Below are 20,280 nucleotides of genomic sequence, written 5' to 3' on the forward strand. Positions count from 1 at the left end.
CTCCCTCACTTTTGCAGCAGCGGGAGGGAGACGAGGCTGTCTGTGAAAGCAGAATGATATCGCCTGTCACTCATTTCTGAAACTACAACGACTGGTCAATGAGGAGCCTGTTTGCAAGAGAGGGAGGGACCAAGCAATGTCACTTCCCGTTCAGTTATACTGCGAAGCGGTCTTTGGTGATTCGTTCGGCAACGTCACTTCCCGTTCACTAACCGAACGAGTCATTTGGGCGGGGAGGGAGATGAGGGGGGCGAACGATTTGTTTGAACGAATCTTTTTACTGAACGAACGGGAATGGATTCGTTTACTCAAGTGAACGACAGATCCCGTCACTACGGCGAACACAACATACCGTCAACGGTTGATGAGGAGTCAAAAAATAAATAAATAATTTTTTTTTTTAAAAGAACAGTTGAAAGCACGTGTGCAAAGTTGAGAAGGCAGAGGCTCGGAAGGCAAGAGTTTCGAGCGGGTAAGAGGACAGAGGGACAATAAAGCGAAAAAATGCGTACCACGGCAGCACCACAGGTATAAACGAACACCTTAAACGTCATCACCCAGGTGTACTGTTGGAAGACAGAAGACCAAAAGCTGGAGGATCTTAAGTCCGTATAACTAACTAACAACACTGTTTTTGCCATTCACCTTCATATTCAGTAAACATTTTGTTGGTGGCCATGGTCCTACAGATTACAATGCCGATCCATTGCCTGCCAGAGCCTGCCCTGAAGAAGTAAGATATTTTGACATTTTTACTATTCTAATTTTTTAGCGTGGCGTTTTGCCGTGCTGCTTGTCTGACAATGAACGACCTGAAAAAAATTACAATGGTATCTGACTACCACTGTTGTTACCTTTTCTGTTGTAAAGAAACAACTTTAGTAAGGGGGAAGTGTAAATAAATTAATAGAAATAAGATTTGTTATTAATGAAAATATTAGTGTTCGTTGGCTGTCACTGAGTAGCATTTGCGATCACTAAAATAGCAGTATAAAACAGGGGTCCCCAACGACCGGGCCGCGGACCGGTACCGGTCCGTGGCGCATTTGGTACCCGTGTTGTGCCGAAAAATAGCCGCCCCGCGTGAAATGTCCACCCCTGACGGGAACGCTTATTTATAACACTTTATTGAGCGTTTATTTTATTTATTTTTATTTGTTTATTTATTTTATTATTGAGCGCCCACACGTCACTCGTACAAACAGCTTTTTCTTACCAATCGATGGAAATGCAAACGATTTTCTTGTACCGTGAATATGTATTATTTTACTCTGCTTGAACTAATACTGTAAGTGTCATACCTGTGTGATTGTCATTGGGATATGGTCGTGAAAACCAGTAGACTAATACATTTCTGTTCAAAGATGGTTATGTGGCCCAGTCCTTGATGTGTTACTAAAATACAGTACAAGTATTTTGTGTAATTTATTTATTTAAAACTGATTTTACAGTGGTAGATCCATTACTGTATTGCGTCCATGAAAACATTTGATGTTTTCACCCCAATAAAGCGTTATAAATAAGCGTTCCCGTCAGAGGGGACATTTCACGCGGGGCGGCTATTTTTCGGCACAACACCGGGCCGCGCAGAAATAATAACTAATTTATTAACGACTGCATTCTGGCCAATTGACTTTGGCCTGTGCCGCTTAACACACCAATATCCCTGTCATAGAAATGCATTGATTGGGCTGTTAGCACTAAATCTCGTTTTGTATATCTATGCGCGCTTGGACTCGATAATAACTTATGACGAAGGTCGTCGCCAATCACATTTCTTCCCGGAAATAATTAGCCCCCACACTAGAATGACTGAATAACAGACGTCTTTGGACAGACTTTTTACGGGGAAAAGGGAACCTGACGAGCCAGAAGATGTGCCTACAACCTCGAAGAAAACAAAATGTATGCTACTTCCCAATCGCTAAAGACCCATGAACTGCGAAGGAGTGAATTCATGACCCGTATGTGAATAAACAGTGATTCGAGCATGTCTGTGGAACAGGAATATCAGCTTGTAGAGATAGCAAATCACGGCGATTTAAACGTACATTTGAGACAACAACTCTACCGAAGTTCTGGATTAAAGTCCTTTCGAAATATCCTGACATCGCAAGGAGCGCGCTGAAAACTGCTACGATTTCCAATATCGTGTATTTGTGATGCTAGCTTCTCTCACTCTCCCATCTCGGGACCATCTCGTCTCGACGAAACAAACTCAGGCCTCCCACTGATTCAGCGGGTGAGTTGTATTTTTTCCCTGCACTTAACACGACGGGGCTAAAATCAAATGCTATTTTATATTTGCTGTATTTTTCTGCCGCACATTGCCGGTGTTCTGACAAAGTTGGCATGCGCGTAACGTTAAAAAGGACCGCGAATGCAGCGATTCCCAAGTACACACTACAAACTTTCTTTAAAGAAAGGAATATTAACTTACGTTTGCCATGTTAGGCGCACACAACAACTGCACGTAGCCCTCTCACTTAACGACTTCGCCGTGTCGTTAAGCATTAATTTACGCCATTTCCGTGTTGCACATGTATGTTTGTGATGTAAATAGTTTTTTAGCACCATTGGATAACATTGAGAGTCCAACAATATAAAAGAGGGCTTTTTTTCACCGCCACAAAAGCTTTGGGAGCAGAATTTTAAAGGGTGCAAAATTTGACAGGACACCGGTCCGTGAAAAAAAAAATAAAAAATCACACCGGTCCGTGGTGCAAAAAAGGTTGGGAACCCCTGGTATAAATTACCCCCAAGAACAGTCAGAGCCGTAAGACAACCAGAGGATATAATATATAAGACAGACAGGGCATATGGTGGTAAAGGACAGCTAGTTGAAACGAGAGAATGTCATTGTCAGTGGCGTAAGGCAATGCACACAAGAAAAAGGTGTCGATAAAATAGCTACCTCTGGATCAGGTCGGCTCTTTTTCCCCCATCTTTTTCAGTCCTCGACACTCATGCCATCTCTTTAACTGAACATTTTTATTTTCTTCCACATCTTTACCAGTGAACCTGGCACAAGGGACATCATTTTCAGACAGAATTGGTAGGTTTAGCTCAGTAAACATCTCCTTCGTACACTATTTACATGCATCTAGCGTGAGGGACAAACACGGGCTTGACCCACATACGGTGCCCACCATAATTATTGGCACCCCTGAAAAACGTGTTTTTTAGCTTCTAATATATATATTTTTTTTTAATTCAAATAATATGGGACCTTAATGGAAAAAAAAGAAAAATCCAACCTTCAATACAAGTGCATTCATTCAGTGGGGAAAAATATCCCACATAAAGAAAAAATTATTTGACATCAAGTAATGTGTGTCACAATTATTAGCACCCCTGGTGTTAATACTTTGTACAACCCCCTTTTGCCAACAAAACAAGGTCTGGGGACTGAGATGGCCATGGGAGGAGCTTGATTTTGTGTCTGGTGAACCATTTCTGTGTAGATTTGGCCATATATTTAGGGTCATGGTCTTGCTGAAAGACCCAGTGACGACCCATCTTCAGCTTTCGGGCAGAGGGCAACAGATTTTGATTCAAAATGTCCTGGTATTTCAAAGCATTCATGATGCTATGCACCCTAACAAGGTTCCCAGGGCCTTTGGAAGCGAAACAGCCCCACAGCATCACGGACCCACCCCCATACTTCACAGTGGGTATGAGGTGCTTTTCAGCATGCGCATCTTTCGTGGCACGCCAGACCCACTTAGAGTGTTTGTTGCCAAAAAGCTCAATCTTGGTCTCACACAAAAATACACACGGTCCCAGCCTCCAACCTTCAACTTGTATTGAAGGTTGAATTTTTCTCTTTTTTATCCATTGAGGTCCCATATTATTTGAATAAAAAAAAAAATATATATATATATATATATATATATATATATATATATATATATTAGAAGCTAAAAAACACATCTTTTTCAGGGGTGCCAATAACTATGGAGGGCACTGTAGCTTTGTACATTACTTGTACATGACTACTTTTTTTGGAAGACTACTTTTACTTATACTTGAGTAACATTTTGAAGTAACGCTACTCTTACATGAGTAACATTTTTGGCTACTCTACCCCCCTCTGGCTTTGAATGCCTTCAAAATCAGCTCATCAATTATTGACAAAAGATGCTGAGGATGAAGCACCAACATGCCCAACACGTGCTACAAATTCATAAAGATGACTTCAGAAATCACACCCATGAATAATAATAATACTAATCCAGGATGAGAGTCCTACTTTATCATCAATAATTCACATCATTTTAATAATGCGTTCAAGGCTGTGCGTGGCATTAGAAGGCGACTATCACGCGTTCAAATGGAAAAGTCTGTGAGGACAAGACAAGAAATAGAAAAGTTTTGTCCAAGAAAATTTTGAGGAAAAAAAGCCAAGGTGTGTTGCAAGAGAGTCGGCGAGGCGGCACAAAAGGTCAGTAAGGCACTCGCGTTGTTCTTTTCGGTTGAGCGTCTGCGATGAAAGATGAAATGGAACTTTTCAAGTCTCTCCAGATGGAGAAATGAAATGACAGAGCGCTTTTCTATTAAGACATGGGCTGAAAATGAGACAAAAAAGCACCCGGTCACATCCGTGGAATCAAAAATGATTTGTAATGTTAAAAAAAAAAATTATTTTTTTTTTAATTGCAAAAAGCGCTGCTTGTTTCAATGAAGCTCCTCAATTAACTTCAATGCCACCAAATGGCGCCTGACCTCAAAATCTGCATTCATTTTCTTGTATAACCCAACAAGCACGCTCTGAGGAAGAAATTAAAGGCCTAAGAAAGTAATCAAAAGTCACATGTCTGATCTTGTCCTCTCTCCTCAAGCTGCTCTGTTCTCAGTGAATATAAATTACTGGTGTGCGTGTGTGTTTGTCTGCCAACCAAAATCTTTTAGAGTTTCACGCCTGGCCTTCAATATTTCATAAGAATATTTGCATAAGTTCAAATAAAAACTCATCACCTCGTCTTTTGCATTTCGATGCTCTCTGGATTGATCGTTGGCTTTGCGTTCACGTCGATGATTAACCGACACTGCCTTAGACGGCGATAGACGTCCAATCTATTTAAAGCGGGAGGGTTGGCAGTGGTAATATACAGTAAAAGTATCGAAACCTTTTGGAATTTCTCACATTTCTGCATAAAATCACCATCAAATGTGACCTGATCTTTGTCAAAATCTAACAGATGTAAAAACAGTCTCTGCTTTAACTAAAACCACCTAAACATTTATTAGGTTTTCATATTTTAATGAGGATAGCATCAGGGCCGGCCTAGGCCATTTGGGGGCCCTAAGCAAAATAATGCAAAGGGGCACATATTTTTGGCCCACCATTTCGTCACAGTGTACTGTGAAACCCATACATGCAATCCAACCCATACGTCAATATTTTGTATATTAATCAGATTTTGTTGCACTGCATACTTCAAACTTCTCTCCCCAAATGATTGTCAGTAGTTACAGTAGATAGCGCCAAACCTTTTTCTAAAAGTGGAAAGAAGGAAGAATTTTCATTTTTTTAAGCTTGTAATCAAGTATCAAAACTCACAGAAGTCAAATAAAGCAAACTGTAGTAAACAAAATAGAATAAAAATAAAACAATTGCCAGATTTGGGTGCCCCCTAGTGGTCGGGGGCCCTAAGCAGCTGCATAGTCTGCATATAGGCTGGGCCGGCCCTGGATAGCATGCAAACATTGACAGAAATGGGGAAAAATAAGTACGTGAACCCTCTGCCTAAGTAGACAAAGAGCAATAGACACCAGTTTTTACCAAACAATTTAAGTCAGGTGTATGCCCAATCACTGATGTCTGGTTTAAAGCTGCCCTGCCCACTATAAAAAGCACACCTGGTAAGAATTGTCTTGATGAGAAGCATTGTGTGATGTGCATCATGGCTCGGTAAAAAAGCTGTTTGAAGACCAGCGATCAAGGAGTGTTGATTTGTATAAAGCTGGGAGAGGATACAAAACCATATCTAAAATTCTGGATGTTCATCAATCGACAGAGAACAAATGGACTACAAATGGAGACAATTTCGCACTGTTACTTCTCTCCCAAGGAGTGGCCGTCCACCAAAGATGACGTCAAGAGTTCAGCGCAGAATACTCAGAGAGGTACAAAAAGAATCCGAGAGTGTCTGCTAGAGACTTATAGAAATAACTGGCTCTGTCCGTTATCTCTGTGCACACATCAACTATATTTAAAACTGTGGCCAAGAATGGTGTTCATGGGAGGACTCCATGGAGGAAGCCACTTGAAGGCACTTGGACACTCCACAGAGCTTTTGGCAAAATATTTTGTAGACTGATGAAAGTTGAATTGTTTGGGAGTAACACACAACGTCATGAGTGGAGGAAAAATGGAACAGCTCACCAACATCAACACCTCATCCCCACAGTGAAGCATGGTGGAGGGAGCATCAGGATTTTGGGCTGTTTTGCTGCCTCAAGGCCTGGACAACTTGCAAACATTAATGGAAAAATTAGTTCAAAAGTTTACCAGGATGTTTTGGTGGAAAACCTGACGCCATCTGTCAGACAGTTGAAGCTAAAAAGAAGATGGTTGCTGCAACAAGACAATGATCCAAAACACAGAAGTAAATCAACTTCAGAATGGTTTCAGAAGAACAAAATTACACGTTCTGGAGTGGCCAAGTCAAAGTCCAGACTTGAACCCCATTAAAATGCTGTGGCATGACCTAGAAACAGCGATTCATGCCAGACATCCCAGGTATCTGACTGACCTACAGACGTTTTGTGGAGAAGAATGGGCCAAGATTAGTAATGATGGGTGTGCCAGACTGATCTGCAGCTACCGGAAGTGTGTGGTTGAAGATATTGCTGCCAAAGGGGGAGGACACAAATATTAAATGTGATGGTTCACTTGCTTATTTTTCCCCCTTCTGTCATTGTTTGCATACTATCCTCATTAAAATATGAAAACCTTTCATTGTTTGGGTGGTTTTAGTTAAAGCAGTTTTTTCATCTGTGTGATTTTGACAAAGATCAGATCACATTTGATGGTGATTATATGCAGAAATGTGAGAAATTCCAAAAGGTTCTACTATTGTGATAAACCATATTAATGGCAGCCAATGAGTTAAAAATAAACATCGCTATGACATTGCTGTCCAATTAAAACCACACTCTGACAAGTTAATTTTTTTTCTGCCGCATTTTCCCCTGTTTGCGCACGTACATTTGCCCCAATCTGGATGTCGGACAATTCATCTACATTAGCGAGAGATTAACCTGCTCACCTAAACACATCCATCACTAGCATACGCCCACATGGGCACGTACGTGTTTGCCGCCCTGGGCAAGGGCAGCGATGCCCGGGCGTGCGTGCTAAATATGAAAAACACGACCGTGCGGCGCTATCACACACACGACCGCGTTTAAAAATCTATTTTAAATCAATCAGAAGACCTTGACGCCTTTCCAGTAAGTGAGAACATGATGTGCTGCTTCCAGATCATCAGCATATTGGCAAATGGAAAACATATGGCTCATTAGAATTTGTGATAATGTGCCGCGAGATAAAATACCACGGATATTTTAGTGTCAACTCTGAAAACTTGAAACAGGAATAACTATTCACAGTGATGTCACTCAACTTCCGGATTACTTCCAGGTTAGCGATTAGAGGGTATCTAGAGGCGTAGCAAGGGTCCCTGGGAGCCCCAGGCAACAAGCAACATGGGGCCCTTCTGAGTCACGTGACACACATACGTACATACTCGCGCAGTATAAGGCACACAAAGGTGGGGGGGGGGTGCGAGTCAGCGCCGCGTGCAGCTGCGGTCATCTTGGCCATAAAAGTGTCGAAAACTAAGCACTTTATTTACACTGACTCATATGGATGTACTTATATTCGTTCATGGACGCACACATTTTAACAGGTGGCCGTCCTCTGCCCGAAATGCGCACCTTACGCCTATTCTCGCTCCCAGAATACGAAGCGCTTGTGACGTAGGACAATAACAGGACTGGTTGCTATGGGAACGTACGCATACCCTAGGGAACCTTGCTAAAAGGAGTAATAAAATTGCTAATAAAATCGTTTAGGATTATTTTAGATTAGGGCTGTCAAACGATTAAAATTTTTAATCGAGTTAATCACAGCTTTAAAATCGCAATTGCAATTCAAACCATCTATAAAATATGCCATATTTTTCTGTAAATTATTGTGGAATGGATATTAAGGCACAAGACTGATATATACATTCAACATACTGTACATAAGTACTGTATTTGTTTATTATAACAATAAATCAACAAGATGGCATTAACATTATTAACATTCTGTTAAAGCGATCCATGGACAGAAAGACTTGTAGTTCTTGAAAGATAAATGTTAGTACAAGTTATAGAAATGTTATATTATGTTAATGTTTTCATTTTAATAAAATTTGTAAAATTTTCAATCAAAAAATAAACTAGTAGCTCGCCATTGTTGATGTCAATAATTACACAATTCTCATGGTGCTGAACCCATAAAATCAGTCGCACCCAAGCGCCAGCAGAGGGCGACAAAACTCCAAAAAAACAAGTAACAAGTGCACATGACCCTGAGCTGTCATTTTAATCTGTTTGAGCGGGGCATGTGCGTTAATTGCGTCAAATATTTTAACGTAATTTAAAAAATTAATTACCGCCCGTTAACGCGATAATTTTGACAGCCCTATTTTAGATGCATAAATATTACATTTTTCTTATAGAGTATTCGACGAGGAATACGATAGACCCATTAATAGACTTTTTTTTTGGAAAAAAAAAAATCACCTTTTCTTTAAGTAGTCACATGAATAATAAGGTGGCCTGTGAAAATCAACGTAAAACAACTCAGCAAGGACTTTCCAGAGAGTACTTGGTGAGTCACTCTTTAAACAATCATCTGGCATTAATAGCTGATTGGACTTTCTTAAACATGTATGATCTACAGTGGGGGAAATAAGTATTTAGTCAACCACCAATTGTGCAATTTCTCCTACTTGAAAAGATTAGAGAGGCCTGTAGTTGTCAACATGAGTAAACCTCAACCATAAGAGACAGAATGTGGGGGAAAAAAATAACAATTGAAGTATGCGATGGAATTTGCCACAAATTCGCTGCAAATATTGCAGGAGACCTACTGGAGCACGCACGGATCTGAGATTCTCTCAGAAAACAATGAAGTTTGGTGGTGGCAAAATCATTGTCTGGGGTTATATCCAGTATGGGTGTGTGCGAGATCTGCAGGGTGGAAAGCAACATAAATAGTCTGAAATATCAACAAATCTTAGCTGCCTCTTACATTCCTAACCATAAAAAGGGACAAATTCTCCAGCCTGAGGGTGCTCCATCGCATACTTCAATCCCTACCTCAAAGTTCAAGGCAAAGAAGATCAAGATCCTCCAGGACTTGCCAGCCCAGTCACCAGACATGAACATCATTGAGCATGTCTGGGGTAGGATTAAAGAGGAAGCATGTAAGATGAAACCCAAGAATGTTGATCAACTCTGGGAGGCATACAAGACTGCTTTCTTTGATGTTCTTGATGACTTCATCAATAAATTGTATGAATCCTTGCCGAATCGCAAGCCGATTGGGAGTCATACAAAATATTAACTTTGGATCCGACAGCACCACCACTTAATTCGGTTATGTCAATTAACATATTTTTGTATTTGAAATACATTTTTTGTTCAATTTTCACACTACTTTCTGTACGTGACAAAACTTTTGTCTTGCCAAAATTTGACCTTTACGACTTCATTAAACGATGAATCTTTTTTCAGTGAAAAATATATTTTTGTACATGATTCAACATCGTTTGGGAGGGTCTGAGCCTTCATATGAGCCGTTTCTGAAACCAATTGAATAATTAAAAGTTATTAGTAGGGCTGTCAAACGATTAAAATTTTTAATCGAGTTAATTACAGCTTCAAAATTAATTAATCGTAATTAATCGCAATTCAAACCATCTATAAAATATGCCATATTTTTCTGTAAATTATTGCTGGAATGGAAAGATAAGACAAGACGGATATATACATTCAACTTACGATACATAAGGACTATATTTGTTTATTTTAACAATAAATCAACAAGATGGCATTAACATTATTAACATTCTGTTAAAGTGATCCATGGATAGAGGGACTTGTAGTTCTTGAAAGAAAAATGTTAGTACAAGTTATAGAAATTTTATATTAAAACCCCTCTTAATGTTTTCGTTTTTAAAAAATTTGTAAAATTTTCAATCAAAAAATTAATGTCAATAATTACTTACACAATGCTCATGGGTGCTGAAGCCTATAAAATCAGTCGCACCCAAGCGCCAGCAGAGGGCGGCAAAACTCCATAAAACACAACAAGTGAGCGTTTCACTGTACTGTCATTTAAATCTGTCTGAGCGGGGCATCTGCGTTAATTGCGTCAAATTTTTTAACTTGATTAATTTAAAAAATTAATTAACGTCCGTTAACGCGATAATTTTGACAGCCTTAGTTATTAACAATTGTTTCTACAAAATGGATAAGCGACAAGACTTTTGTCAGGGACTGTATGCTTTAGCCTTTAAAGGTCTGTGCTGAGTGATCATCACACACTAAATGTAACTCGTAGCGTTAGCATAGCACTCGGGTCTTTTGTTTACATTGGATATTTTACGTTAGAGTACTACTCTTTGTGACAGGTCTGTTTGCCAATTAAAGTGAGAAAATTTGTCATAATCTTTGTATATTTTTGTCATCAAATAGTTCAAAATGTACTATATCGTGGCACATCCTTGTATTAAAAATCATTGATCTGCACTGAACCATACAACAAAACTACAAAAATTGGGCTGTATCAACTCTTTCTGAGAGTTCCCTCAAACTAATGGGCACAGCAACAATGTGCTGACATGAGGATGGATAGAAGTAGAATGAAGATTTAAGGGAGAACTCGGGTCTCCGGTCCAACGCTTTATTGATGAATTCATTGATCAAGACTCCATTTTTAGACGCGACAAGAGATGGGTGACGGAGTGAGGAGTGAGCGATAAAAAATTTTTTTAAAAATAAAAAAAAGAAGACAGAGTTAAAAGAGATGGAGAGAAAACAGTCATTGTAGCTCTTGGCAGTCCTAAGCACTTCCTTGTCACTGTTTGCTGGGGTTGCCACAGCAACCGCTAACCGAGCGGCTGATAAGTTCAGCAGATGGAGAAAGGCTGACGCGGGTGGCGATGAATGACTGCCTTTGGTAAATATTCATATATTATCGAAATGGCAATTAATCACATTTTTGCTTAACTAACTCGGCGATAGACGTTAGGATTGGACGTCTATCGCCGTCAATGGCGGCCAATGAGTTCACTTTTTGGAAGAGGCTAGGGAAGAACAAGGAAATGAAACACATGCGGGCAAAGTTGTGTTTGTACACCAGTATGTGCTGAAATGAGGAATTTTCACACCTAATTACACATGCTAAGGTGTGCTGATCTGTAGCCACTCAATGAATGATGACTCCGCAGGAGGAAAGGGGAGGAAGTCAAGGTAGGCTGGTGCAATGAGAAAGGAGAAAAATGTGCTAAGGAAAGATCAGAAATCTGCATTTGCGACCATTTAACAGAAAGACAAATTGCACGTCAACTTCCCGTTGAGAAGGAAAAACGGAGGCGAGGGAAAAAGTCCACGTGCGTGGAGGTGGCGGTTTGAAGTCAGGCACAGATAAGAAACCGCGAGGGCACAAATGAAAAGACGAGGAGCATCACCGAGCGCACGTGCTGACGGAACGCCGAGCGTTCACATTCCTGACCGAGTAGATCAGCTGGCCTAAGGAGAAAGACAAACACGGCAGAGGAAACCGCGTCTAGACTGCTCTCACGCACACACTCGCACAGAAGCTCCGGCGACCTGCGAGCGTGGACAATGAAGGCGAGCGGTGCCAAAAACATAAAGGATAATGATAGAAGTCAAGGGAAAAGTAAGAAAAATGAGAGCAATGGGGGTTCCTGAGAGCCTTCAAGTATGCAGAGTACAAGGAACAATGCATTGGGTGACTAGTAGGGGCTGCACTATGCAGTATTAGGCAATCATGATTGGGGGGGGAAAAAAAGGCACAAGAATGGTAAATACCTACTGTATAGCAAAGAAAGTACCGTATTGGCCCGAATAGAAGACGGTGTTTTTTTGCATTGAAATAAGAATGAACAGGAGGGGGTCATTTTATATTCGCAGTCTAGACATTATACCCATTCACGACGCTAGATGGCGCCAGATATCATTGAAGCGATGTTCTGTCATGACAGATCTCATTTACTCTTTTAACCAGTTTGCATTATATTATTGCAGTGTTTTTCCTTATTCAGATTTGTTTCAAGACAACAGTTACAGTTAGACTTCACTTTAATGGTAATGCAGTTATTGCAATTTTGTAGTTTTATCACAATAGATTGGTTTATTTACATTTCAAAAACCAGAAGCCATTCATTTACGAATGTGACTGCACTTCAGTTTACATATTTAAATGCTCAGATATTAAGATTTGAATGAGGCAAAAATAACATGCTTTTTCCCTCAAATATATTGTTATAATCATTTGTTGCAGATGTAGTGTATTTTCTGTATAAAAATGTATATAAAGTACCGTATTGGCCCGAATATAAGACGGCCCTGATTATAAGACGACCCCCTCTTTTTCAAGACTCAAGTTTGAAAAAAAGACTTTTTGAACACCAAATTAATTTTTACACAGAAAATAATTATAGTACATCTGAAATAAATTACGATAACAATATATTTGAGAGAAACAGCATGCTATTTTGCCTCATTCAAATCTTAATATCTGAACGTTTAAATATGTAAACTAAAGTGCAGTCACATTCCTAAATGAATGGCTTCTGGTTTTTGAAATGTAAATAAACCAATCTATTGTGATAAAAAAAAAAAAAAAAAAAATTGCAATGACTGCATCAACCATCAAAGCTAACTGTAACTGTAGTCTTGAAACAAATCTGAATAAGGATAAACATTGCAATAAAATAATGCAAACTGGTTAAACTTGAGAGTAGCTGAGATCTGTCATGACAGAACATTACTCCTCAAGTTCAGCATTCGCTTCAATGATCTGGCGCCATCTGGCGTCGTGAATGGGTATAATGTCTAGACCCCGAATATAAGACGACTCCCGCTTTTTCAGTCTTATTTCAATGCAAAAAACACCGTCTTATATTCAAGCCAATACGGTATATTCCTTGCTGGAATATTCAGTCAAATAGGAAGTGGTCTCCTGTTTTTCCTGCCGCCATTTTTAAACTGACCACAGTGAGAATTCGTTTCGCAAAGGTGTGAGTGACTGGAAAAAACTTGGCAGTAAATTGGATTTCGACACGAAACACAAAAATCGGCGTCCACTTCTCCACTAGAAAACACTAAAAAACGCGTACGCTCACGCACGCAGTATTTCCGAGCACGGGCTAAGCTACTAAACGAGCATATGGCGGAAAACACTCAGGTGACTTGAAGTTCCGCTGTGAGACCCCCAACTTAGCCAACTTTCAAAATTGTCCGATATGCATGTGTGATACATCATTGGAAAGCTTAAAATCTCAATTTTCTGGGGGAAGAAAAAAATTGAACCGGAGGGCATTTAAAAAAAAAAAAAAAAAGTTTTTTAAACAGCAAAACCCGATCTGGAGGTGAGAGCATGCGAGAACAGAATTACAGACGCCATGACTTCAACGAGCTATCGCATCCCTACTTTGTTTCGATCCAAAAACTCCATGTAGCATGTATCACTGAGTGTAAAGGCACAGCTGTGAATGGCCACAGCTGGGTTTTTGGGGATTTTATGGGTGAAACATAGTAATATAACAAGGGTCGCGATGCAGAAATTGCAGACATCAAAGAGTGGTCGAGATTTTCATTTATTTGCACTTTTAAATTTTTTTATTTTATTTTTATTTTTTTAAACTTTTTTTTTGTTTGGATCAATTATTTATCATCTAACATATCGGAGAAAATGCGACACAAACAAAAAAATCCAATTAAGCGATAGTTATGAGGTAGATATCCATGACTTTTTTACAGACGCCATTTTTTTCATTGTGACATAATTTGTTTAAAAGTTTAAAATATGTGAGTGAATCATTTTTTTAAGTCGTTTTTTTAAACAAAATATGAGACATGAATGAATGATTCTAAGCTAAAAACGACAGACATTTTGAATAATAAATATAATTAATTACCTTTGTTTTATGGCTGGGTTGAAACAAAAGCGGTTGCGCGACGTCTGTAAACGGGGGTTTTCAGGGTAAAACGGACAAATTAAAAATAGTTCGGGGGCTTAATGTGCCATGAATCTGCTATGGCAGCATATAGACATATTGTTCTCTCAAACACAACAGTTGTTTAAGCTTAAAATACAGCAGTTTCTTTTAAAGAGGAGTGAAAGAGCAGAAACTGCTTTTTCAGTCTTGTCTGTGTTTTTCGCCATAGATCTTGTAAATTGCTGACTCTGCGTTTCAGGGTTATCAACATGTTTTGCCACCCCCCGGCCACAAAATTCAAACTCCGCTTATGGCCAAAATTAAAAACAACTTATCGTGATCAGCCATCTTTGCTGTTTACATTCGCTAGTAACGCTTTGAGGTCGCAACTTGTACCAACCAATTGTGATAAGTCCTCGAATGCAGCATCAGAACCATGGCAAAAAAAAAAAAAAATGGCACTACTTTTCATGTAAAACTCAAATGTTTTCCAATACCTGCCAACACTACTTATCACTGTCCATTAAATTTACTTTTCTATTTCCAAAACATGACAAAAAGTACTGACATTTGCAGATCTAAATCAAACTCTTGCTTGTGTGCAACTGTTTGCCTGAAAATAGAGGGTAGTCTCTTTTCATACAAGAACATACTAGAAAAGATTTGTGTTGATGATAAGTTTCATTCAGTCGCGTTTGGGATCTATGATTAAGCCTCTTTTGAGGTATTTAGGAGGGGGAAAAAATCCAATAAGATGAGGACATTTCTTTTTCCCTCTCTGGCTCAGGTTGAAGTGGAAACCCACAGAGCTTAAAATGAAACCCCCGCTAGGCGTCCAGTCTCCCCGAGGATGGTAAGATTGGGTTGACGGCTCTTTAATAAACACAGATGACTCACACTTTTGCATTCAATACAAATACGCGTTGTTTGTCATCCAGATCTGCGTGAGTCAGTTTCCTTATTAGCGGGAAAACCAATGAGTCGCGGGATGATATAAAGCCAAGACGTATGAGTTGACGGCAATGTTTGCCAACATTCGGTGCGAAAAATATAAAAATGCATCAAATTCACATGATGAATGAATGACCTTGAGTATCTTCAGATGATGGAGATTTCCCCCCGGACTGGCATCTTGAACTGTCATCTGACCCCGACCCGGATATGTGCAAGCGTGGCTTCCTCGCAGAACTCCAGTGATTGACGGGTCAAACGGGCTGTGCGCTGATTGCTAATTGGTCTCAGGTAAGTTGGCAATTTCCACTACCTGGAGTGGAAAATAGACTTCCTGTGACACCTCAGCGACTTTTTCCCTAAATAACAACTTGAAGGTGACCGATTAGGAGTGAATGATCATGTTTCATACACAGCCATTGAAGGCGATGGACTTTTCGACGGGGAGGGGCGAATGAATTAGTGCTGTAACTATTAATTGATTAACTCGAGTAATTCGATTAGAAAAAAGCTTCGAATCATATTTTGCTGCATGGAGGATTCATTTAAATAAATTGGAGTTGTAATGGTTTGTTTTGAAAGTGTTTGCATTTAGTTTTATTGATCTGGGTGGATACACTGCTCTCAACAGTGAATATGGCATAACTCATTTAACATGGCTGAATCCAGCTGCTCCCTGTTACGACCAACATAAGTTAAGTTTTTGTTTGAGAAAACATGTTTTTTATGCATTCATAATTTAGGTTATAGTAGGGCTGTCAAACGATTAAAATTTTTAATGAGTTCCTAATCCGATTACTCAATTATTTAAACGAACTACTTTGATAGATTACCGTAATTTTAGGACTATAAACCGCTACTATTTTCCTTCATTTGAATCCTGCGGCTTATAGTCCAGTGCGGCTTATTTGTTGATTTATTTGGGTAATATGCACCACTTTATTTGACAACGCATCATACTGTCAAAAGACCATCATAATTATGACATGGCACTATCATAGGTATTACCACTGTCATATAAAGTGTTACCAAATACCATAACTAGCGATTAATGCAATTAACTGCTAATTGACTGCTAATTAATTGACTGCTACGGCTTATAGTCCGGTGCAGCTTATCTATGAACAAATGCCGTTTCGTGTCAGATTTGGTGGGTTGGGCTTACTGCGGCTTAGCTCTCGAAAAAAGTGTTACCAAATGTCATAACTAGCGATTAATGAAACAACTGGAACAGTAACTGAAGAAATAATTAGCACAGAACATGAATTTTATAGTTATTTGCATCTGTCTCTCCTATAGGAGCAGTGGAGGCCAAATGAAGATTCTTGAAGCAATGCAGCCAATTGGTTCAAAGTTTCATGGTGGTTCATTTGGTCTTCGACAGCCTTATGATGCCGCTGTCAAATAAGGCGTTACCGGTTAACTCATTCAATCCCAGCCATTTTCACCGGAGCAAGGCCCTTCGCTCCCGGCCGTTTTACTGGATTTTGACTGATTTTGCAAGGCCCACAGAAAATTCTCTTCTATTGCTATATAAACATGGAACCCACCAAAAGAAAGATTAGACTCTCTTCTTTCAGCAGAAAAATAAGTTAGCTCATATCCCTTTCCATTCTTTAGAAATCAGCATTAGAAAATAGCTTAGTTTGAGCAATTTTCCAATTTGTGATGAAAAAATGGAGAAATTGAGCTTTTTGTGAAAGCATACATTCCAAACATAACTTTGACTTATACACAGCTATTTTTTGCTTTAGTTACATCCCAAACATCTGTATAATGTTTTCCTTTTACAAAATAAGATAAACAACAACACAAATAGAGCTTTTCATAGCAAAGTAATCATTTATTTACCCATAACTAACTGAAAGATGACGCTGTTCTGGCCGCGACAGCCGGTTAAACTTTTCCCTCATCGCCGTCTGTCTCATAAAGATGATTTTTTTTTTTAGGTTCTGCGGGCTCTGCTCGCGACCAGCACGGATTCAAAGGCATCGTCTGCTGCACTAGTGGTACCGTTCGTTCTGCTCGGTCGTCCAGCGCCTGGCTTCCTGGGCGTCCTACCGGTTATTCTGCTCGGTCGTCCGCCGCCTGGCATCCTTACGGTCGTCTTCCGCCGGCGCCCAGCCGTGCGGCTTGGCTGTTCATTGCTGTTGAATCGAGTTGTGGGTCTTACCAGATGCGCTACTGCCCTCCAGTGGCCAGTTTTATTGCTTTCAAATGGATTTTCAGCTATGTGCTTTGGAGCTAAATTGAATCAGGCCCCAGAGATCTTTTTTGAAAAAAAAAAAACATAAAAGGCGTATAAATAAGTCTTTGGGACACTGAAACAATTAAAAATAGAACATATTTATATGTTTTTGGGAGCAAATGAGTTAATATCTTTTGGTGCAAAATTCCCATAATACAATGAGGACAGCTGCGGCTTATCGTCCAGTCCGGCTTATCTATGAACAGATGCCATTTTTGTGTCAGATTTGGTGGGTGGCGGCTTATAGTCAGGTGTGCTTTATAGTGCAGAAATTACGGTAATCATTTACTAAAACAATCAATTCCTGCAGCTCTAGAACAGACATTGGTTCATTCGTCCCTCCCAATCAAAATGGACTGGACATCCATCACCGTCAATGGCAGCTAATGAGTTAAAGCGGCTGAGCAAAGGTGGAAGCAACGTTCACGCTACTATCTGCCACGGCCTTTGCTTTGTGGAAACATGCCGTTTGATGTTCACGCCGTATATGGTAATGAATTGAAAGCTCACCACAGGGCACCAGGCAATCTAGTGAGGCGAGGGTGAAAACCTCGCCAAGTCGACGGGAAGACGGCGTCAGGAGGGGATCAAAGAGTGGGCTTCATATTATCTGGGCTTCTTTGATGAGTCGCGGGCCGGAATTTACCACCTGTGATCCTATATGTCTTCCTATATGATCCATGAATGTTATTCTAGGGGGGGATTTTTTTTATGAACGTTACCTATGTGACTGAAAGTCTTCACAGACAATTGAGCTTGACAGGATTCACCGGATTTGTCTAAAGCCTGCATTTATCTGGGTTACTTGTGGGTTTTGGAAGTACTGGGGTGTGGTCTGGATGAACGTCAATTGCATTGACTTGGACCGCAAACATGTCCACTGGTCTTGATCATTTAAGATTGAAACAGGGACTGTGGTGGGAAATATTGTTTGAAAGATTTCTGCGTGAATCATAAAATTTAAACATGTGACTGTTTTCGCAAAAAAATATATATTAGGGCTGTCAAACGATTAAAATTTTTAATCAAGTTAATTACAGCTTAAAAATTAATTAATCGTAATTAATCACAATTCACACCATCTATAAAATATGCCATATTTTTCTGTAAATTATTGTTGGAATGGAAAGATAAGACACAAGACGGATATATACATTCAGCATACGGTAAATAAGTACTGTATTTGTTTATTATAACAATAAATCAACAAGATGGCATTAACATTATTAACATTCTGTTAAAGCGATCAATGGATAGAAAGACTTGTGGTTCTTAAAAGATAAATGTTACTACAAGTTCTAGAAATTTTATATTAAAACCCCTCTTAATGTTTTCATTTTAATAAAATTTGTAAAATTTTCGATCAAAAAATAAACTAGTAGCTCGCCATTGTTGATGTCAATAATTACGCAATGCTCATGGGTGCTGAATCCCATAAAATCAGTCGCACCCAAGCGCCAGCAGAGGGCGACAAAAAAAAACAAAAAAACACAAGTAACAAGTGGACATTACACTGTACTGTCATTTTATTCTGTTTGAGCGGGCATGTGTGTTAAATGCGTCAAATATTTTAACGTGAATAATTTTAAAAAACCCGCCCATTAACGCGATAATTTTGACAGCCCTAAAATATATATGGCGGAAAACACAGACAAGACTGAAAAATCAGTTTCTGCTCTTGCACTCCTCTTTAAAAGAAACTGCTGTATTTTAGGGCCAGAACTACTGTTGTTTTTGATAGAACAATATGTCTATATGCTGCCATAGCAGATTCATGGCGCATTAAGCCCCCGAACTATTTTTATTTTGTCCGTTTTACCCTGAAAACCCTCGTTTACAGACGTCGCGCAACCGCTTTTGTTTCAACCCAGCCATAAAACGAAGCTAATAATTATATTTATTATTCAAAATGGCTGTCGTTCTTAAAAATTGGCACCTGTAAAAAACTCACGGATATCTACCTCATAACTATCACTTAATTGTATTTTTTTTGTTCCTGTCGCATTTTCCCCAATATTTTAGATGCTAAATAATCAATCCAAACAAACAAAAATAGAAAAAAAAACGTTTAAAAGGTTAAATATATGAAAAAACAAATCTTGACTACTCCTTGATGTCTGCGATTTCTGCATCGCGACCCTTGTTATATTGTCATGTTTCACCCATAAAATCATCCAAAAATCCAGCTGTGGCCATTCACAGCAGTGTCTTGACGCTCAGTGATACATGCTACATGGAGTTTTTGGATCGAAAAGAGGTAAGTGCGCGATAATGTCTCCTTAAAGTCATGGCGTCTGTAGTTCTGCTTTCGCGTGCTCTCACCTCCAGATAGGATTTTGCTGTTTAAAAAACTTTTTTTTTTTTTTTTTTAAAAGATGCCCTCCTGTTCAAAATTTTTCTTCCCCCGGAAAATTGAGATTTTTAGCTTTCCAATGATGTATCACACATGCATATCGGACAATTTTGAAAGTTGGCTAAATTGGGGGTCTCAGAGCGGAACTTCAAGTCACCTGAGTGTTTTCCGCCATATATATAAATGCGAAATGTGGAGGTGTGAAGCTGACTGAGAAAAATCTGTTGAAACGACTCTTTGAGATGCCTAAGATGTATCCATGTCAAATTTGGATTTTATGTGAATTGATATCTTTGCAAAGGAAATAAGATGCACAAGTATTTATTTGTTCAAGGTAGTTGTTTCAAAAAAGGTATTTGTTTGGGCCGACACTCCAGGGAAGGGCTCTGACTATTTATATTCAAACATCTAAAAGTCACATTTCCATATTACTGCATAGCCCTTCTTTTGTCTTCTTTATCTTTGCATTGAACTTCTTG

The 20,280-nt window shown here is 39.3% G+C and overlaps 1 protein-coding gene across 1 annotated transcript in view; it reads right to left on the reverse strand.

Moving 5' to 3' along the window:
* Positions 1 to 15,361, reverse strand: part of trps1 (trichorhinophalangeal syndrome I) — a 369,624-nt gene extending 354,263 nt beyond the window's left edge. Inside the window, exon 1 of the mRNA XM_057827381.1 lies at positions 15,337 to 15,361. The gene's annotated coding sequence lies outside the window, so the exon portion shown is untranslated. The remainder of the gene's footprint in view (positions 1 to 15,336) is intronic.
* Positions 15,362 to 20,280: the final 4,919 nt, after the last annotated feature.

The sequence above is a fragment of the Corythoichthys intestinalis genome, chromosome 22 (assembly GCF_030265065.1).
Source record: "Corythoichthys intestinalis isolate RoL2023-P3 chromosome 22, ASM3026506v1, whole genome shotgun sequence".
NCBI classification, from domain to species: Eukaryota; Metazoa; Chordata; class Actinopteri; order Syngnathiformes; family Syngnathidae; genus Corythoichthys; species Corythoichthys intestinalis.